We start from the raw sequence: 22926 nt of genomic DNA on the forward strand, positions 1-22926 counted from the left end.
TCCTGAGACCGCAAACCGACATCGTAATAATTTAATAAAATTCTTCTGATTATATCCTGAAAATAAAATAGAATAAAATGTTACGTTTATCCGGCCATTTAACATAGGGGGATGGGCATCTGCATTCGCTCATAAGTCAACGACCAAAAGGCCAAGAAAATAAAAAAATACCCGGGGATTTTAAAAAGATGAGTGACAGCAGCCTGGGCAAAGTGGCTGTATTCCCGTAACAACCAAGTCACAATATAGTGACCCGGGAATTTTCCTCCCAAAAAGGATACTGCCATCCTTACCCAAGTCTTCCATGGAACAGGGGTAGGGTTGGGGGTTAGAAAATGCTATTAGACTTCTACAAGAGCCAGAGCTCATTTTCAGATGCTTGTTGCCACACCCACTGGTGGATAATTTTCCATGGCCAAATTCTGTGTCCATGGAAGAAAGCATGGAGGATATGTGTTCCTTTTGCAGCCCTCAGACTGCCTTGTAGACAAACGGCCCTGCTGGAAACATCCCTCAGCAATTTTTTTAGGGCTATCATGTAGCATATAGATCACCTACCTTACCGAAATCTTTTTGAATTACAGGGTTGTAGTTCAAGGTTTGTGATAAGGTGGTATGGTAAAGTGGGCAACCCTTAATTGTACCCTAATTCTTAAAAGCTGTGGGGCAGCACAATGTACTTGGCCATATGAACTACGACGGTCGATCTCAAATCTGAGGAACCGGGTTCGAGTCTAGGCAATGACGCTCAACATTCTGTAATTCTGGGCAAATCACTAATTCTCCCATTGCCTAACATAAAGGAAAGTGTCCTTGTGTAACGCAACTGGTGCTCATGTAAAGCGCTCTGATACCTTCGGGTCAAGTTCACGCTATATAAAACTCCGAAAGAAGAAAAAACCCTCTCAAAGAGTTTGCCAATGACTGTATTGGCCACAAATATTGTCTGCCTTCAGCCAGTGAAAGAATATGAAAGGTAGTAAGTAAGAAGAATCTGAGGCAAATGTATATCGTCGCTTAAACAAAGCAGTATACCTCATGCAATAACTGTGTCAAAGGAAACTATTGACCATATTGGAATATGAATACATAATCTGAGAATTTAATTGTTAACATGTACATAGTACACTCCTCACACAAACCCTCCGTTCTCAGAGCCCAAGTTAAGTGTTGCTGAAGACGTTCGCAAGCTTTAAAATGACGTGACAGATTGAATTTTGGGTCTCTTTACTGTAAGACAAACAGGAACTACTACAAAAGTAGGTATGTCAAGGACTGGAAACTCTTACCCCATTCGTTAGCGAGGGGCCAGGATTCACCCCCACACAATAGCTGGTGCTAGGCATTAATGTGACACCGCCAGCCACCCACTTCAGAACACTCTGGACCTGCAGAAAATCAGAAGAGCACTGGACGTACTGCCTGTGACCTCAGAGGATCCCTGAAGGACTGGACCTGCTCCCTCTTGCACTCAGGGCACGGAAGTGGACTCCAAATGTTCTGTTGGCTGACCTCCTTTGTAGCTATAGGGAGACAACAAGCTCCAAGAGGCCTTTTCTTGGAAGTAACCAGCTGACCAGTAGCAAATTAACCTGGACTGGACCTGTTGTCCTCAGCCTAACACCCTTGGAGTCTCTATGTGCCTCCCACGAGGTCCAGGGGGCTTTAGAAGTGTACTCCTGTGGTGCATTGGGAATTAAAATACCTAGGGTGTTATTTAATTGTGGGTGGACGGCCCATTGTTCCGCCAGGGGGACGGAGTAAATTACTCCATCCCCCTGGAGGAGGGACTGCCCACCACATTTATAAATTACCACCAAGCAGGCTGTCATTTTAATGCAATGGCAGGAACCGCCATTACAGCGGTTCCTGTCAATGCATTCTGCTGTTTAGTGCAGGGCTGCGTCATGCTCACGCAACCCTGCATTAAGCAATTTTCTTTTTTTTTTATTAAAAAAGAAAAGGCATCACAAACAGGATTTTCTTGATGAAAATTTAAAAAGTGATAGTTCTCCTCAACATGGGAGCATTATTACCATTTTACTGTCCCTCACTGCTGAAGTTTGCCTAGCAGTGATTAACAGTAAAAAAATGGCTATATGTATGTCGATCTTAAATGGGTGGGCAGACCGACAGCCATTTCTCTGACGGCCCTTACGCTGTTGGGCAGTTGGAGAGGTTTTGCTCTGGTGGTGGCAGAGGAGTCATAGCCATAGCTAAACGTATGGGCACCCACATTTAAAACGATAGAGCGGACCATTATGTTGACGGTATGTATACTCAGTCACAGTTGCGATGGAGTATACACACTGCTAGCATATAAATTAGGTCCCGAGTTAGAAGGTAAAACCTTTAACCAAGATGAAACTGATTGGTGTATCTGACCACTGCTCCATCACTGTCAGCTTTAAATTGCTTCTAATTCCAGGTCTACTATTACCGTAGACTAATATTGGTGCTTTCTGCTATTTGACTCAATATCCCCTTAAATTTGTAGAACTCATATCTCTGGGTTGCCAGATTGCTTTTTTGTCATTTTGGTGTTGTTTTGTTTACTAAATTGTATTGTATTTTTCTTACTCTTTTTCCGATTTTCATTTGTTCGCATTTTGACTTTATTACTGTTTTGGTAGCTCATAAATACTCTATACATTGCCCTAAGCTAAACCTGTCTACTCCATGCCACAACTACCTGGAGGTTAAGCTCAGGTCAATTTAGGGACATTGAGGACTTTGACAAGGGTTGTAATTATTCCTTGAGGTGTGTAATCACCCACTGCAAACAACCCAATTTCTTACAGTTTGCTTTTTATGATTAGAAACACCTGCACCCCGTTTCTTCTCCTTTCGTTTCTCGTCTTGTCAGTGGGTGGAACCCCAAGCCTCTCTCCTCTTTACTCTTCTCCTACCTTCATCCTTATTCCCATACCTGAGTCAGTCTCCCGTAGCTGTTTATTTTATTGCCCCACCCTCTCCACCTATTTACTTCTAGTATTTCTCTCTACCTATACACTAGTAACGCAACCATTGCCAATATCCCTATGACCTCTGCCAATGGTAATACCTCTGCCGTCCATAACTTTACCCAGTGCTTAATTTGTAATTAAATAAGTGCCATGACCCTTGCCAGGAGGCCACTGCTGCTTGTGCCACCCATTGCCCTAACCAGTGCTGCCTTTGTCAGTACCAACACAACAACTAACCATCATACATCTACAAGTGCGACATTTTAGACTATTCCAGGCCCCCAAAGCTATAAGAGTGGCTTGGGCTGCACGTATAAGTCCTTTTTAATGTATATTGAACTAGTAAACAACTGATATTGTGCTGGTCTTTAAATTAGACAAATAGTGCCACTATGTGGCAGCCTGTCATAAGTGCCAGTATCGACAATTAAGTTCCGGTGCCGAGCACCAGAAACCACCTGCTCAAATTAAACACTGACCCCAACCTGTAGCACCTCAAACATTAACACTGCCCGCTTGTATCTACTCCTATCTATACCCTACTTCCTCTACAGAGAAAAAGGTCTCAGTGCTACATTTTGGAGTCACAATGAACCCAATAAACACTGGCATGGTGAAATCTGTGTTCGGCAATGGGGTTGTAGAATGGTAACCCAAGCACAGACATTACTGGTGAGTTGGAGCAGGAGCAATTTTAAGCAACTAAGTAAAGAGGGAGTGGAGGAAGACACAAAGGGGCTAGACCAACATACGCTAATGGGGTAAATGTAGTACTACATTAGGGTCTTTCAACTCTGAGGTCCTGATTATGAGTGGGTCGCTGTTTTCTGGCCCTGAGCAAACCCCATTTTGCGTAACCATCAAAATTATGAGCTAGGTGTATTTTAACAGACCCAGTAATCACTGGGTGCTTTAAATACTTCACCCTTTGTTAAATTTCGACTTGTCAAGCCTGTTGAAATTCAACAAGGGAAAGGTGTGCAGTATTTACTGTGCCGTGTGGATTTTGTTGTGTTAAGCACCAAAAATCAGCGTATTATTTCCCAAAAATTCAGAACAGGCACTATGTATTGCATCTTATAAATAACTTACCCTGGGGTATCTTTATTTATGAGGTGCAATAAATAGCAGCTTAATTCAGAGGAACTAGGAATCAGGGCCTTATTATATAGTGTTGGCAGGGCTTTAAGTGGGCCGGGTCCTGCCGGTGCAGTTTTTAGGTCGAGCCTAGCCGTGTGAGGCTTCTTGTAACTGCTCTGTGTGGGTCTGACTCCTCCCACGCATTGGGTTGGCTTTTGAGTGTGTCTTTCAATAATGAAAGCACGCAAATGGCTAAAGGCAGGTGGGAAACAACCTTTACAATGCAACCATTACATCACACTACATTTACAACGCAGTCATTACATCGCAACATCCTTTACAACGCATGTCACTGCAACGCATCCATTACATTGCATGTCACTACAACGCATGACACTATATCACATGTCACTACAATGCAGGCATTACATCGCATGTCATTACAACACATACCATTACAACGCATAATACCCCTACACTATCCAACACTTACCCTACTGTTGCACTCCCTGGAGTTAGAATAGTAATTTTTACCCCTACACTATCCAACACTTACCCTACTGTTACACCCCCTGGAGTTAGAATAGTAATTTTTACCCCTACACTATCCAACACCTACCCTACTGTTGCACCCCCTGGAGTTAGAATAGTAATTTTTACCCCTACACTATCCAACATTTACCTTGAATGCAAAGCAATGGTATGCGTTGTAAATGTATAATGCAATGTATTGGAATGCGTTGTAAGTGTAGTTTTAAAAAATGTGTCGTAATGGTATGCAATGTAAATGTATGCGTTGTAAAGGATTTTGCGATGTAAAAACTGTGTTGTTAAGGCATGTGTTGTAAATGTATGCGTTGTAACGTCATAAATTCAAGGCAGGTGCATGTCCCACCTCTTTTGTAATGTTCACTCCCACTGCGTTTTGCCTGTGGGAGCGAGCAGCGGCTGGCAGAGTGGCAACTGCATTCCTCGTGGGTCAGGTTACTATCTACTTGGTTTTTTTTTAGGGATGGGAGAAAACAATTGCTCATAAGCAAACGCAATTTTCCCCATGCCATCCCCTCCGCCGTCGCCCCGCCCCACTTCTGATCCAATTACTCACTTTCAGTGCAGCACGGCATCCGCTTCCTGCTTCCATTTGTATTCCCCTATATACCTCCGACTGGTACAAAGTTTTGAAGGGGTCAGTGAATAAGGATATCACAAAATCTGCACATCTTCATAAGGCTATGCTGAGAATGAATTCATTTTGCCTTTCTGCATGGCGGGCATATGGTATGTGCCGTTTGTGAGGCATTAGCTAAACTGTGCCACACAGCAGAATATGTGTGAACTTTTAAAGTATTGTTCATTGTAAAAACAAGCATTGGCAACCCCAATAGGTCTTGCCTGTATAATTTGGGTGCCTTTTTTATTGGTTTGACCAATTCTTGTTTGCTAAGCATGAATACTGTAGGAAAACAAGCATTTTTAGGTATCACAGAATTGCATATTGAATTTAATATTTACAACTTTTATAAAAGGCATAGTTTATTTTTCAAATATTTTTCTCCCAGAAAATGGTGGAGCTTTTTGTTACTGCTGAGATTCATTTGAAGAAATAAAAACCTTTTAAGGGGTTCACTGATACACCTGGTCCTTTAAACCAACAAAGAAGAGATTGGCACGGAAGCTGTAATATCAAAGGAACATATTTAATAACCTCACATGAGGGAGACTGCATCATACAGTACCCTCAGGCCACTGTAGGAGACAGTCTAAGGAGTACAGAGAACAGGGGCCTTTTATACCCACACAGGGGCTCAAAAGGAGGCGGTACAAGTACACATCAGAAGGGTTACACACATAGATGGTCATACAGAAAATGCACAGTCAACAAGTAGGAGTAGTAATGAGTTGCTGACATCAGTTAGAACAGCCTGACAGTCACACACTAGGAGCAGGTGCATTCTGGCAGCTACAGGTCTTTCTGAGCATGTGCAAGACTCTGGATGAAGGAGAAAGCACATGGTGAGCACATGGCTAACTAAAATGGCTGCCAGGAACAAAATGGCTTTTAGTTCATGCTAACAGCAAATCCTGCAATCTTTAACAGACGGTCCTTTTAGCATGAGCTAAAGACATCCCTGTAATCTAGAAGGAACATAGAAAATATTTTGCACATTTATTCTCATAAATTCATCAATATTCTAATCCATTGCTAGGTGGGCATTAAATATTAAGTGAGCCTATATAAAGTATAAGCAGGAGAACAAAGGGAACAGAGCATTGGGTCATAATTAACACACAGGTATCAGGAGAACACATATCTAAAAATCATTTTCAATAGACTTTTCCAATGTTCTTTTTATGAGGGCTAGAGTATCAATTAATTTACTCAAGGAAAGGGCAAAGTAACATTTGTCAACTGTTCAGAAGAACGTTTCTCTTGCAGAATAAACATTATTCCTAATGCAAATATTAAAGCAGTCAGACATATTATTACAAAAACAATCCTGGCTGCAGGGGACCAGGAGGACCACACAGGGCCATAGGAATTAGGACGAGGAGCCGCAAAGGGCTGCTCCTCCTCAAAAATGGGACGACCAAAAGGGTACATTGCTAACAAAAAGAAGTCCTTGGGAAATTGAAGCCGCTGTACAACCAGCCAGAGGGGAGTCTTCTCCCTGTGTCCGTTTGAGCCTCACAGGCAGGCTCCTATTGGTCATCCAACGGTGGATCTGCACAACTCGCAACTCAGGAAATATGATCACGGCCCAGTTTCAAGGGAAAAGTTTCTTCTTTCAGGATAGGGCAATCACCCCCCCCCCCCTCCCCAGGGCAAAGGCCCTCAGCGATCCTGTCCAGTGTCTCAGGCAGTGCACCAGTTTTCTTCACTTTAATCTAACAGGCACCAAAGGCACAGCACCTGTACCCGAAACTCAAGTCCTTCCCTAACTCCTGTATTGCTCCGCTGGCGCACTGCTCTTTTGTTGGGGCCACAGATTATTTTTTGTATTCAGTGTGCCCAGGTATCTCTTGATCAACAAACAAAGGTGCAAACTTTACGGCCTGGATTCAGGGGCGTGATACTGAAGTACCTGAAGCAACCCTTATTTCAAAGGGGGTCACCTCAAGCAAAAGCCTCCTTGCCGTTCTGGTCGGTCTGTGACTCTCAGCTGGGCATCAAAAACTGGATCCACAACTTCTCCTTTCTGATTTGTGACCCCGTCTTTCGCCCAAGACAGTGGCAGGTGTACACACTTCCCATACCAGTGCTTCCGGCCTTCTACCTTCACTGGGGTCCTAGTTGCCAGCAACCTTCACCTTGGCTTCAAACTGGACTGGTGCTGACTCCTCAGGCTGGATCTGATGTCCGGGCCCCTCTGGCAATGGCGGTAAGGCAGCAAATATCTATTGGTGGACAGAACAAAAGGTCTTTAGACAAGGCATACAAATAATCTATTAACAGAGAGGATAGTCTCAGAATACCTGATGGAATGCACTCCCCTCCTTTTGCCGGTTCTCCATTTGAAACAGGCGCTTTTATCTATTTGTTTTTAGGGATATTATGCCCTCCAACCCATGACCTGCGGCAATTCCGATTTTCAGGTCGTTTAACTTCCCCTTTTCTCTTTTCCTTCTTTTTCTTTTATGTTGAAAATATCACTAGCCATCACCCCCCAATTGCAGCGATACCGAGCCAGAAGCGTCCTTAGTTACCCACGCGCTCCCTGCACTCGGGCGCTTTTTCAGCAACCGCATTGGTTCATTCCAGGACCCGCCCCCAGCTTCCCTTCCATGACCATCACGCCTCTCCTGAGGCGAGCGTCATAGTTTCCCCTGGTTACTCCAATCCGAGATTCTCGCGTTTACGCGGCCACGCCCCCTCACATCACCAACCCGGATACACTTAGGATTTATCTTTACACCGGCAATGCCTCTATGTTAAACGGGACTCCGATGCGGGTCATGGTTTAGGCACAACAGCCGAGTCTGTTTCACACGCAGTAAGTTTACAGACTCGATGTGGGTGGGCACCGCGAAGTCTGTCCGTTTTCCCAACACACCCCTTTTAACTCCCCGACCCTACTGCTTTCTCCCGTAGATCATGGTAGGAACAAGCTCCCTGACCCCGGCACCCTTGAGGCACGCGAATTTAGCGCCGCTAGTAAGGCTCGTACTTACAGCTTTGTCTTTTCATCTTTCTGTCCATTTCTCGCTTGTGTACCACACTATACCATCGAGCATGCCCTTTTATGTTGATTTTATAGACTCACGAAGTTGAGTGAGTACGCAGACACCCACGTAAAAGTGAATTATTAACAGTCAGTGTGTATTTGTTGAATGACGAGTGTGACTCGTGCTAGACACTAGACCACTCGCCACCTAAAGTGTGCACCCCAGTATTTCCTGTGAGAGTGCACAAAAACACACATCTGTTTGAGTGGGTTGTATTTATGGATCACGGGTGAATTTCAGCCCTGCTGATTATACAAGTTTGGACTTATAATCGAGCACCCTTGTACCACTGATTTTAGGTGGCACTATTAGCATGACTGAAATATTAGTCACTGGCAACGTCTTACAAACATTGGATCTTGAATGAGAGGAGCCTGATACTAATGTTGTATACAGAACTGATTATGTTTTGCGTACATTGTCCTTGTTTTGTCTTCACAGGCACTTTCCCTTTCTAGAAATTCAAGGAAGGATGTTTCCCCACTGTGAGTACATGAGGGGATTTTAATTTAACCAAGGGTAGGGTACACCTTAGCGTGTGTAGACCGCCCTGGTTATCAACACCGGTCCTGACGAAAACCTGGAGATTCTTCCACTAGGTTGAAACATGTAGACCACTTTTATTTTTTCACTTTACTTCACTTTTAAGATACCTTAGGTCAATCTAACCCCACACGGTATCTCCTGATTTTTTAACATTGTCCAGTTGCTCCAGAATAAAAGATTCTTTATCCATAGAGAGTTAAACCTGGCCAATTTTTAAATCACTTTTTCACTGGCACACACCAAAAGAAAATACCAGCTCCACTGTAATCAGGTGTCGCAGCACACCCGGATGGCATTCGGCTATCCGGGTGGGACCCCGATGATGAAGCATGTCACCAACTAGGTTGGTGAGTGAGGGGTCTTCTAAATAAGGACGATTCTGTCCTTTCGGTGCACCTCTCCCCAGTTCGGAGGCACTTAGGTACCTCCTAGGGTGTACTCCTTATAGTGTTTATGTATGCTTCATTCCCCACCTGCACCCTTCATGTTGCTTCTCCCCACGTGAGTCTTCTGTGTTACTTCCACCTAAAAAAATGCTTTTATGAGACATTTTTTAATTTTCCAATCCAACTCGGATCGGTAAATAATAATAATTTTGAATAAAATCAAAGCAATTGAGAGACCTATTGGCTTTGCCAATGCTTGTTTAAAGGGGCCTCGAAACGGGTCTCTATCGGGCTCTGTTTTGTGCCCTGGCACAGGCGGTCCGTTTTTTTCTGGACTGCAGTGACAGCAGGCACATCCATGTGCGTATGCTCACACTGCTCAATTCTCACTAGTGGAGAAGTTACGGCATGATGTCATACCAGGTGAGCGTCATAGGGGAAGGGAAATCCTTAAGAGAGTCATTTTCTCTCTGGATTTCCCTTCTCTTTGTGAAAAGCAGGAGCAGCAACATCATCGGTGGTGTCACCAGGGCTTTAAGTAGAAGCTTTTTCAATATTATATACGACAAGCCATAATTGCTGCTTATTTATCTAATGCAACTAACAACCATTGACAAAGCCAATAGTTCTGACTTGTAGGTATGATGTCACTTGTATCATATATCTGGATGCAATGACAGAAACAGCAAAATACAAGTCGGGAGTCACACTTTGCTAAGCGCAGATTTTTAGCTTACATGTTTTAAGCCACGCCCCCTAATTACATCGGCCCCGCCCCTTTGAGAGACCACCCCCAGTTTTATCACCCCTCTTAAAGCCCTGAGTATTGGTTATTTATATAACGTGTTCCATATCCCTTGCTAGTCCTACAGCTTTTATAGTGTACAGACTGTTGGCAGATAATGTCCAGATGTATGCAAAATAACTTGGAGTGGCAATAATGATCTTACCAAATGGTTCTGGAAGTAAGAAACTTTTGACTAAAAGTCAACTCCTACAGACCTTGAGAAAGGAAAAATGTGGGGTAATAGTTTAGATGGTTAACTGTATTTCGAATACAAAATATTTTCACATTTGTTTCTTTTTATAAACAAAGAAGTATCTAATGCTGATATCTGACATGTCTAAAAGACAACTCTTACAAACCCTGAGAAAGGAAAAATGTGGGGTAATAGCTTTGATGGTTAACTGTATTTCGAATACAAAATATTTTCACATTTGTTTCTTTTTATAAACAAAGAAGTATCTAATGCTGATATCTGACATGTCTAAAAGTCAACTCCTACAGACCTTGAGAAAGGAACAATGTGGGGTAATAGCTTTGATGGTTAACTGTATTTCGAATACAAAATATTTTCACATTTGTTTTTTTTTATAAACAAAGTGTCTAATGATGATATCTGACATGTCAGCGTGAAATTAAGACCGTGAGACCACAAAAGAGACAAAATGGGATTTTGGGGAGTGTCTGCATCACCTGTGTCTGTAACTGTAATATTCAGCCTCTCATGTGGAGCGCGAATCCAGATTTTACATAATTTTCATAATTCATATAATTAATATTGCCAATAATACAGTCTAATGTTTGCACTAACACGCTCTGATATTTGCACAAAGGTAACATTCCAAGCACCATTTACAGTCCTGCAGGGAATCTGACTAATAGTAGACCCAGATGCTATTTTTCTCATTAAATTTGCAGCCGAACATTACCATATAATTATGCAGCCATTATTTCTGCCTGTTGTTTAGAAATATGTTATCCCGTAGATGTAATCCACGAGAAGTCAATATTAAATCATCCCCGGCATGCACAGCTTCGAAGGCGATTTTTCCACGTAGGTTGGCTGTGAGGGATCCCTGCTGCACACGCAATATTAATATTTGTTTGAATGGACAATTGCACCGTGCGATGCAATAATCCAGTTTACTATTAAATGTCCCTTCCCTTAAGTAAATTGGACGTCGGCGCTTCTCCTCTCGTATTATTCTAGGGGACATCAGGAAGTGAATTGCTTAATATGAAAGAGGAGCCTTTCTCCCCACCCCCTCCTAATCCCCCTGCGTTGCTATGGGAAATGGTAGAGGCCCATAGCACCACTGACCTGCCAAGACTGTTTCACTACAGAAAGGGGGAGGCGTGTCCGAGCCCACCCAGCCAAGGCTCGGATTGGTGGCTGCTGCCATGTGATCCACACTGGAATGCAAATGAATTATGGCATTTTCTTCCCCTCTCGCGCTCTGTTCCCCTCCCCCTCCCCGGCTCTCCCCCCTGGTATGCTGTCTGAGGGACGGTGGCCAGATACAGTATGCTGCAGGAGGACAGCGGGGAGCCCGGAAGGAGGACGCGGAAGGCAGCAGAGGTGTGAGAAGCTAAAGGTACAGCATGGCACGAGCCGCCGTGAGTCTCGCGCCGTCTCAGTGCAGTGGGGTGTCGTTAGGTGCGCGCACTTGTAGGAGGTGTTTTGCGTGATTCTAGCTAGCTACTCAGACAGGCACCTCTGGTTTAACCCTTGCAGTGGGGCGCTGCTTCTGTCTCTGAAAGGGGCATAGACCTACTTCTGTATTTGAATTCAGCAGAGACTAGTGGGCTTACCTGTTCCACGTGTGTGTGCATGTACGCATGATCATTTTTTAAATATATTAATCCTTTTTAATTGCGCGTGCAACTTTTAGATCTTGTTGCAGTTTACGGATTAGACAAAGGGGGGCAGGGTTTGGCAGTTGACAGGAGTCTTTGAGGAGCTCCTCAGCTGGAGTGAGGTGAGAATTGCTGCTGAAGCCGTCAGCACTGTCCTGAATTCTGCAGCAATGCTCTCCAAATTGTAAAACGTCAGGTGTGGGACAGGCCATCCGTTATGCGTCATTAGCCCCTGGTTTTCAAAAGGGGACGCTCATAAGCAACCATAACCAACGGGATGTAATGGAATCAAACATTTAGGTGCACTGCTTTCTGAGGAAACTTATTTCGTGTCCCGAATAGTTTCTACACCTGCGAAATAGTTTAGCTTTTTTGTTGTTGGTTGTGTGGTATTTTTGTAATTTTCTTAAATTTGAAATATTGGTAATGGGTCTTTCAAATAGGTGTATATGTCCTGAATCGAATCTTCAACTATAGGGTCACAGCAAAATATGTTGTCGCATGTCAGGTATGAGTGGTAAATCGAACTCTTTTTTTGCATTCTGGCAGTGTGTAGTGTTCCTTTTTCCATTTTGGATGCTAATTCCAGAAGGGATTCTAAAAACTGCAGATCTGCATTACACATGGAAACGTCTAATGTAAATACATTTTGAGACATTTAAAATGTAATTCAGTTCTGATCTCAGCATGCTTGGCAAAGTACCGGCCAGGGACGGCCTGTCCTTGGTATTTATTGTCCCATGAGAAAGGTTAAGGTACTCCCTGTAGTCTAGATACTTTGGAACAGTAGCATTTTAGCTTGTTTATACCCATTGCCTTACCGATGCGTTGCACAGTAAATAATGCTCTCTACTTCTTCCCAACTACATTCTTAAACCCCGGAAGGATGAAAGGCAGAGCTGACCCATTTGACAATGGAACATATGAATAGCGGACTGGACGGAGATTATCGCCATAACCCCAGTTTAGCCATTTTCAAACGAATCGTTCTAGAACAATGAAACCAGCAGAACCTATGGTTGTGTAACTGTATTTTCATTGACCGAAGTTGACCCTTTTCTTTCAGTTATTTCAGCTCGAAATAAAAGGTAATATTAATTTAAAAGCGGTATATAGTGGTCTTGCGCCAACCGTATTTGGGCGCTATACATTGAGCTGCTCAAGATATCACAGTCTGATAAAGGAGAGCATGAAACAAAGCAGACCATACCCAATAGCTTTAAACAAAGAGAGGGGAGTGCGGCATAGAATACAACTTAATGTAAAGTCATACATTAATAGCAGTTTTTTTGAAGGTGGCTTTGTCCATTATGTCCGCGTCGAGCTCATTGGTAACGGCTTGTCACCCCCACGTCCTCAGAGGTGGTCTCCACCGATGAGAGACGCTAGACTTGTGCTGCCGCTGCCGGAATGGCGTCCGGTGTACTTGACATTAAAGGCGCCATCTAGTGAAAGATGCTACAGTCGGTCATAAAGCTCACAGTTTTATTATCTGGCAAATTCTGGAAGGGGTGGGTGGTGCTGCTGTTGCGAGACTGCACAAAATCACAACTTTAAAGTACTCTCCGAAGAAATTTAGTTTTTTTCAATTGCATTTATTGTCCATACCACAAAATTAAAGTATTTCTATGCCTAACTATATATTACCATGAGAAAGGGCTGGAGGTACTCGTTTTACAGTGACCACCTCATTCCAAGTCATTACTGCCACTGCCCCCACTGCTAAGCTTTTCACCAACAAATCATTGTTTTCAGGTGTCAGTCAGTCAGTCAATTTAACTTTATTTAGTTTGTTACAACCATAAAAGTATATACATTGCATCTATTCCATCCGTTAAAATACACATATAAAACCTGATGCATATTCAACAATCCTATATTAATCCATATCCTTTAAAAAAAAATTATTTAAAAAAAAAATCTAAAATTAATAAGACCGGGTGATTTATACGTTTTTAACTTTACATCCAATGTTTCTGATAGATCAAATACAGTACTGATTCTCTTAGTTGCGCTATCTCTTAACGACGTTGCCATACACATACTAAAGTTACTCTGTGCCCTTAAGAATCACTTTAACCTTACACATACATTTCCCCATGGCGCAAGCTATATCTAAGTTCTTCATTTCCATTAAAAGTTCAACAGCTTGCATCCTACTCATTATTCTGTATTTTATAAATATTGGGCGTAGAATCGCCTTTCGTATATCTAAAAATTTCATATAATCAAATAAAATATGTACAAATCGCAGGGGGTCCCCAAAAGTGCAAGTGCATTTCCCGCTATGATCTATCATGAGATTTTTCACCCCATTATTCATATAGCAGCAACTTTAAAGTACACTCCGAAGAAATTTAGTTTTTTTTCAATTGCATTTATTGTCCATACCACACAATTAAAGTATTTCTATGCCTAACTATATATTACCATGAGAAAGGGCTGGAGGTACTCGTTTTACAGTGACCACCTCATTCCAAGTCATTACTGCCACTGCCCCCACTGCTAAGCTTTTCACCAACAAATCATTGTTTTAAGGTGTGTTGGTCTAATTAGTGGAGGGGTCTCCAACCTTTTCTAAGGTGAGGCACTTTTGTTCAGTGAAAAGTATCATGAACTACTATTATAAGTGTTGTAATAGTTACCACATCCAACAAGATTACCTTAGTGGCCACCCTATGCAAGATTACCAGCAGTGCTCATCACAGTGCATCAGGAGGGTTGCCAACAGTAATGTAAAAAAATTAAAAGATTTGCCAAGTTGTAATGCCTTTACATGGGTAATAAGTTACCGCTATTGCTGCAATGACCCGAGCATCAAGGTAATACTGATAGTAGTAAGCCTCCCCATAACCACATGGTTTATCACTCAAAAATCATCTTTAAATATTTGGTGTTAATGCAACCATTTATTTGCCAAACATCTTATGAGCTCTGAATATAGACTAATATTCCCAATACACAGTTTTTAATTTTTGGTGCACATATATTAATTTAACCAAACAAAAGCTTCAAATTTAGTACGCAGGCTGCACGCAGGAGAGCTACTTGCACATAGCTGTAGAGCTACCAGTAGCTCGTGAGCAACTCGGAGGAGCCTGAATTAGTGCAATGAAAGAAAAACAAGCCTACAACACCCAGAATGCATAAGGCTGCTATACAAAAGTCAAGGGTTGGAAACTGTGCGAAAGGGAGACATCAGAGATGAATAAAAGAGCCTGCAAGAGGGAGGCAAAGAGCCAGGAAGTTGGCTTAGAAGAAAAGCTCCGGGTCCCTGGACTTATTTTGCTTTAGAACCTAAGAACTGCTTTTGCAGAAGGTAATTCAACCAGTTATTCACTAGATTGTTGTAGGATTTACTACTGTTCCTGTTCATGTATAGTGGAAAGAGTGATTATAAATGCTGTGATCATTCATGCCTATTTCAGGTGTTTTGTGAAGCTCTGCATTATTGTTGCCGTCACTTCAGAGCGCTAGCCCAGTAAATATACAATGCACAGGTATGGTTCTAATGGAGATGCAAAGTGTTCTCAAATTGGTCGTGGTGCTGTTTAAAAGCTCCAATCTATGCCAAATAAGAGCACTTAAAAGAAGTCTTAGCTGTCACTACGAAGCATTTCTATACTTTCTTGAGGCACAAATAATCAGTGTAGGGCCTATTACATCCGCGTTCTTTCTCTTTCAGAGAGTTCTGCTAGGCCCAGCAGTCAAAACAGCTAAAAGTTCGTCACCCAAACTTCCAGTAAATGTAAATGTAAATTGATACTTGTATAGCGCACTACTCACCCGCAAGGGTCTCAAGGCGCTTGTACGAATACCGCTGTGGAACCCATCCTGGCTTTCCCTGTGTGGCGTCCACTCCTGGGCACCCCCAAGGTGGAGGCCAGGCATCCTTAGCGTTGTGGGGGCTGTTGTGGAGATTAAGCAAGCTATTGCCCAGAGTTGCAGAGTGGGACTCCATGATTGGAATGGCACCGAGGCGAGAATTATCAGGTCCGTGGAATTTTTTTAGCCCAAGACCCGCCAAGGCGGGGAATTGAACCCTGGTCCCGGGCTGCCGCTCTAATCATTGAGCCACACTTCTCCAAGTGAAAACGAGTTGGGCTGGGGCACCGGCTGTGTCCAGAAAGCTAACCCCTAATAAATTGTCGGTTTCAGAAGCCCATAACCGCCTAGCTTCTTTTGGAGGACAGATCCAGAGGGTCCTTGGAAGTGGGCGTGATCCATGCCAGACTTCAGCTTAATAACTTTATATCTAAATATGTTCAATTTACAGTTATTGTATGCTAATTTATATTATATGGATAGCCTGAAAGTCTGGCATGTAATCAGACCTCCTGGACATGTGTTGGACACTTTTGACTTATCTGCACGGGCCTGCAGGGCTGTCTCAAGTGATGGCTGTCTCATATGAATGTGAGGCCTTGAGTCTGATTGCTATAGATTCTTGCGGGAAGATTATGAGAATCCCTAAAGGCCAATTGGCGCCAAAGACTCTCATAAGTTGATTCCCAGCTTCTTTTGGGATTGGTTTGTTGACCATCCCTTCACTACGCAGAGGCTACCATCTTGGGCTCAAATGTGGCGCATAGTGTTCATGATTACCCTCTTTCTAAACAGCTCCAATCAGAGCAGAAAATGAAAAATCACGCACTGGCTCATAAAGGAATATTTCCTGAATCACACACATTTTTCACTCTGGGATTCAAACTCTGGTCCTATGGTTGATTGGTTGATAGTTTGTCCAGTGTGCCACATTTTGTCCTCCTACAGTACAAGGATGCATAGACAGCCGCTTAATCTGTGCGAATGGAAAATGGAATATCTTTGTTAAATGTAACTTTTAAAATATATTTTAGGTAGTAATAATTATTCCATCTGACAAATTCCGAATACTTCAATGCTTGATTTTATTGAGTACAGTAATTATTTCATCCAACAGGGACCACACATAGTCAGACCCTTTGTGTGACAAATGCTTATGTATTGTGTAGATTTACAACTGACACACAGATTTACAATGCAATCATTTGAGGGAAGTAAGTGTATTTAGTTCAAAATAATACCTGGCTTGTGCCTTTATTAAAAAAAATCCTATGCAGCAGTGCTTAATTTGTAACCGGGTAAGGGCCTAATCCCAATACGTTTTGCTTACAAGCCCGCAGCTAGCACTATAGGATGTCGAGTGTGCCAAATACCAAAACTGTTTAGTCTTGATTTCACCTCATTTCTCGTTCGTCCTCAACAGAGCCATTTGTAGGTTGTTTTTCGTCCCTACTTTCACCATTTGTCACAGTTTTTCTGTTTTTTTCTTACTCGTTCTTTCCCCTTTTGTGTTTTCGTCTCTGTTGCTCTGGGTCAGTCTTATGGTGAAAATAAGTTCTGGTTCCCAAAAATGAGTGCTGGTGGCCCACCCTGCAACCACTAGCTCAAATTAAGCACTGCTGCACAGTTCTTCTGAGGTTTTGCATGCATATTATTGGGAAGTTATAAAAATACAAATTATTTAGAATTTTTTGTCCTTTCTTAGCAATTATTTTTCATTAAGTTTTTCCTTCTTTTTTTTTAAAGATGTTTTTATTGATTTTCACATTAATAGAAATCACATACATATTCAAATTCTTTCCTTCTTAATCCCTTTGTGAAATTGTGGAACATTGGTGCACCTTGCCCAACCTTACATACCATTCCCCATTCCAATTTATGCTTGAAAGGGCATAGAAATGCAAAAAAGGCACTACACGCATTTGTGAATAGTTATGACTGTGTGCGCCTGATTGGTATTGCATTTCACTGACCACTCCTCTCGCGTTCCCCTAGGAAGGCCCAATTCTCAGTATTAGGTGTCACTTGCGATTGAGAAAATTATCCCTACATTATGTATATCCTGCATACTTAGGCACCTCAGCGTGTGCAGAATAGATATGTCTGGCTTTGTGAAACACATTTGAGTGAGTCATGTGTGGCTTACAGGTTTTTACAGGAACAAATCACTCATACGCAGCCCTTGAAATGGAACAAGTAAGTGAAAGCACGCACTACCTTAGAACAGCTGTTTGCGGCTGCTGCAGGTGCCTTGCACAGACATTCATGTTTGGGGACTGATAGTAATTTTCATCATCAGACATGACTAAGAGAAGGAGACAGAAAGGCAGAAAAATGAGAAAAAAGGAGGGGAAAATAGGAAAAGTGTGGCTAAGAGTGAAGTCAGCAATGAACAAGCAATGGCACAGCAATTAGGTTCTGTCTTTCCAAGCCTGAGATTTTTTTTCAAATTCTTTTTTTGCACACATTTGCAATAAGCATTGACAGTGTAAATGTAAAGAGCGACTGTCTAAAGGTTTAGTGTATATGCTTGTAAGAAAATATAAAAATATCTATCAGAAGAACATACAATAAAAATAAAAAAACTAAATCTGAGATAAGGCTACTAACCCTCGCACTGAACTGGGCTAAGTTTTAGGCGTATGTTCACAAGTAAAATGCAGTCACTCACAGTAAAGAGAGCCAATGGCTGAAGTGGTCTGACCCTTTGCTCCATTCTGTGTGTATTGGACAGACACATAATGTGAATGAGGTGAACAGACCAGCAGATGAAGAGAGTAAACTATAGCCCTTATATGTATATATGTATGTATATATGTTGTATTTGTATTATCATTTTTTTTGTAACCGTGATGCCAGTGTGAGAACTAGAGCTACCACTAGGCCAGACCTACAAAGAAGAGTGCGATAAAGATGCATTAAGAGTAGGGTGTGAAGGAAGGAGGCATGAGGTGGAGTCTAGGCTACGCAGCCTTGGCATTTACAACCGTGCAATTTAGCAGCAGTCGCAGGGGCTACGAAGAAAAACATTGGGACTAAGCATTTTTGTATTTTTTCAAATGGATTATTGATATGAAGCTGCAGCCCATGATAAAATAAAAAGGTCCAGTAGTTATCGCCGCATAACTATCCAAATCCCTATCAAACAGATGTCTCCTCTACACATTTAGTAGGAGACAGGAGCTTCCCCCTTTCATGCTCATTGAACATATAATTTAATGATTTGTTTGATGCATGGACTGACGAATGAGCTGAACTATAACATTCGTCCAGCCTGTGATATATTGGTGTGCAGAAGAAAGATTTAGTGTTGAATACAGAACATCTTCTTTTGTCGGTGGAAAAGAGAGATGTTCCTTGATCATCTGTATGCCACGTCCATCCTTTCCCTCGGCCCTTTATTGTGGCAGTTAAAACCAGAATCATTACACACAAAAGCTGTGGGGATGCAGGTTTCCTTTGAAGGGATCATCAGCCAAACACTGACATCTAGCAAGGATGTTCTACAATCATGGGCAGCAGCCACAGGTAAAGCACAATAATAAGCTTCCCCTTCTGACACTTTGCACCACTTTGCCATGCTGAGCCACATAAGAGCTGCAGTGTGGGCTCACATTCAGTAGATGTGATTAAACATATTCTTAATGCTCATCATGCTGTTCATTAAATTAGTGCCAACTACATTTCCAGCTTTTATGGAAGTTGTTAGGCAAACCATTCCAGAAAGGAACTGTCTTTATATAAATTAGGCGTAGCCGTGCCCTAGTCATCACACAGATTTCTAGACAATGCAGGCTCTTCAGTTGGTCACAAGCAACCCTCAGGCAATTCCTACTTTATTGGGACTGTGATGCAGTTGAGACTGTGTCCCTAGACACACAGATCTTGTGATCTACCTCTGGCTTAACCCTGCTACTGGAAAAAATAAATGAGTGACGGACAGAAGTAGGCACATGCTCTGTGGTCCTTATGACAGGGACTTTACACACTCACTCACTCACTCACTCACTCACTCACTCACTCACTCACTCTTTCTCCCCCTCCTCCTCTCCCCTTCTCTCAGACCTTAAGTTATTTTGTATAAATCGATGCCCCCTTCATATGATGGAGGAGACCATACCTGGGCTACAAGATCCCAGCCAACATTTTTCTGAGTGAAAATTTTCACGGTAAAAAGATAATTCCCAGGTACTGATTATGTATGATACATGGAGTGAGATTTAGACCCCTGAGTGCATGTGGAAACTTCCAGTATCGAGTGCAGGCTTTAAATACATAAGTGGTTCTGATAAAACGTAAGAGTACTGCTAAATTCCTTAAAATATCAATCCCCGCCCCTCAAGAAACACAAGTGACCGAAGGACAAGGTGAATGTTTAAACCAGAACTGCGATGATTTCTGTGACTGTGGGTGGAGCACACTACACACCTTATTTTTACTCATTTTATTCCATTATTTACTTTTGTGTACTATAAACCTTTCTGATGGCTCTAACAACAAGCTCATAACACACTTAATCATTCAATAAACGCAGCCAATTCTATAAAACTGAAACAAAATTAAAACAGAAGCTGTTCAAACAGAAAGGCCTTCACTTAATTTCTAAAAGTTAGAAAGGTGGGTGTGAGTCTGAATGTTGGTGGAAGAGAGTTCCAATGCCCGGGGGCATCTCTATAGAAAGCCAGATTGAAGGTGCATACCCTACCTAAATAAGGCGATGCTAAGATAAATGATGCATTCATTGCGAGACCTGCAAAGATGCCCCAGACGTCTATAATTTGGAAGCACGGTTTGTTGGTGAATGTAAATCTTGTACCGAAGCCAAGCCAGCTTGTACTGGATACATGCATCCATATGCAGTCAGATCTGACGGCAGGCAGGATACGATTAGATTTCCTAATTCTAGTGATAAGTCTAGTGACTGAGTGCAGGATAGCTCTCAGCAGGAGAGCGCATCTTGGAAGTCCGGTCACCTGTGCATTTCCACTATCAACATTGGATGGTGCAGGTGCAGGAAGGTGAGGGTTTAATCACCCGAGGAAGGAGAGCTGAAATTGGGCAGTCTAGGCCTTTTTGGCAATGTATGTCAGCATAGTTAATTTAGAGTCTAGAAAGAACCCCCAAAGATGGAGTAGAATCGACTTGTAAATGATGATGATGCCAATCCAAGTAATGTACAGAAAGCAAAGATTGAACGTGGAATTTACCCTGACCTGTAGAGAAGAGAAACTCAGACTTATTGGTATTGAAATCCAGACAGGCTTTAACCAACCATGCCCCAATAGTGGACAGGCAGTGCTGCTTAAGGATGACATCAACTAGTGATGACACAGTATGGTGGAGCTGAGAGTAGTCCATCTTGTATGTTGACCTCACTAAGTGACTCTTGGCAAATCCAGTTTCATCAGTTGACAACATATTTCCCTCAGTGCTGAGGTGTATCTAATGTCAGTTTGCACCAGTTTTTAGGGTGCTATTCGCCCTTCAAGCTCACTGAGGGCCATGGTCACAAAGATCCAAGGTGTCTTTGTGTCTCTTCAGTGTGTGATGTCCACCGCCCTCAGTTGATCACTGATATACTAGGCTTGTGGGAAACTCTTCCCCAGCAGGCCTCTTTGTTCAATGTTTAGTTATTATCAGTACACAATCTTAAGTTATTAGTGTTTTCACTGCCTCCCCGCCTTTTTACGAGGGGGTAGTCGTTGAATGTCCAAATTATAATTAGCTTGTTATGTAATCATGAACATTGTTCACTATAACAGTAAGTTCCTGCCTTTGTAGTAAATTTACATTTGCTTTTGTCATTCTCAGCCCCAAAATTGGAGCTAAAATCCAACCATCTTCCTATGCTCCCCTAGACCTTTCCATGTGCCGGAGAGCAACTAGCTCTAGTCGCACCTCGATATCTGCTTTAGTCCAATGTGATTCTAAGAAGCTGGCCAAGTACCTGGTTTCCGTTATTGGTGTTTGCCTTTCGGTTAATTCCTTGAACACTTTAAATCAAAAGCACTTCATACAAATTCTCCCAAAGCCCCTTTCTACTGTTTTGGCCCAACTAAGAGCCATAGAAACTTGGATGCATGTTTTATATGTTAACCTTCGGTAGAATCTGTGGGTGTCTTGTTGCATTAGAAAAGAGCAAAGGGTAGGTTTTCTCTTCCGTTGGGTTCTCCAGGTAAAGAGGACCATTCACAAGAAGATATCAATCTCCTAATTTGTGCTTTTGCCTAGAAAGTTTAACAGTGGATCAGGTCTTCAACGTTCTCAGATTCTGGAAAGCTAATGTGGAAGGGAGTGTGTGAATGAGGATTCATGGAAACAAAGGTACATTCCTCAAACCATTTATGTTTTTTCATTTTGGGAAGCCGGCTTTGGAGGTCTGGTTGATCAGGAACATTCAGATGAGGTTAGATCCAGGGGTCCATTTAAGGCTTAGCATGTTAGATAGAGTATCTTGGTATCAGCGTCAAATATCAGCGTCAGCGGATTCTGTTGGTGGAGGTAGAGAGTTTGTATTTTTCCCAACCATGTAGGAGGCGTGCTCGTATCCTGCTTCGACATGTAGGAATTGCCCTGTGGCAACCCAGTTGGCTCGCAAGTTAAAAAGGAGGAAGAGAATCGGAGTACACTTTTGCTGTGTTTGTATAATTGGATGTTTGCTTTCCGGAGACATTCGAGTTTATTGCCAATTATTCTTCCTCTGTGAGTATGGTCCACTGCTACGTTTATTTTGAAATTACGAAATAGAAGAGAATCAGACATTGTTATGAAACGTTGTCGCCCACCCTTCCGTGCCGACCTACTACTTCCTTTTTAATTATCATAAGATGTTGTGCCCTCTGGACACCATAACAGGACACAGCAGGTAAGTCTTAGACTTTTATTCGTGGGAACAACGAGCTACCGCTCCTCTCTTAACAGGCGAGAGGCACCAACTGACATTAATAGAATACATTAGACCAGAGTGCTATGGCAACACATGAAGGTTCTAGGTAGAACCTGAAACTAGCCCATCTAAGCACAATATACACTGTATTTGAAATGCCCACATTTTCTACTGTGGTCAGAGCAGCAGTATGGTGAAAAAAACAAATAGATAGACATACCACAAAACAACAGAAACTACCATCCAGTTGTTCCTCCATTGTGATTGATGTCCTTCCCAGATACACATGAAAGAGCATGAAGATAGTGAATGAGTTACAATGCCATAACAGTGGTGGTTCCTACCAGTGCAGGAAATGAAGGGGGTCCAGAC

At 42.4% G+C, this 22926-nt stretch overlaps 1 protein-coding gene across 3 annotated transcripts in view; it reads left to right on the forward strand.

Annotated features, from left to right (window-relative positions):
• Nucleotides 1–11446: 11446 nt before the first annotated feature.
• PHC2 (polyhomeotic homolog 2) overlaps nt 11447–22926 on the forward strand; it is a 556042-nt gene continuing 544562 nt past the window's right edge. For 2 of the 3 annotated variants that reach the window (XM_085603959.1, XM_085603955.1), the window contains exon 1: nt 11447–11581. The gene's annotated coding sequence lies outside the window, so the exon portion shown is untranslated. The remainder of the gene's footprint in view (nt 11582–22926) is intronic. The other variant, XM_085603952.1, reaches the window with a different exon arrangement.

This window comes from Triturus cristatus, chromosome 1_2 (assembly GCF_964204655.1).
Source record: "Triturus cristatus chromosome 1_2, aTriCri1.1, whole genome shotgun sequence".
Classification (NCBI taxonomy): domain Eukaryota; kingdom Metazoa; phylum Chordata; class Amphibia; order Caudata; family Salamandridae; genus Triturus; species Triturus cristatus.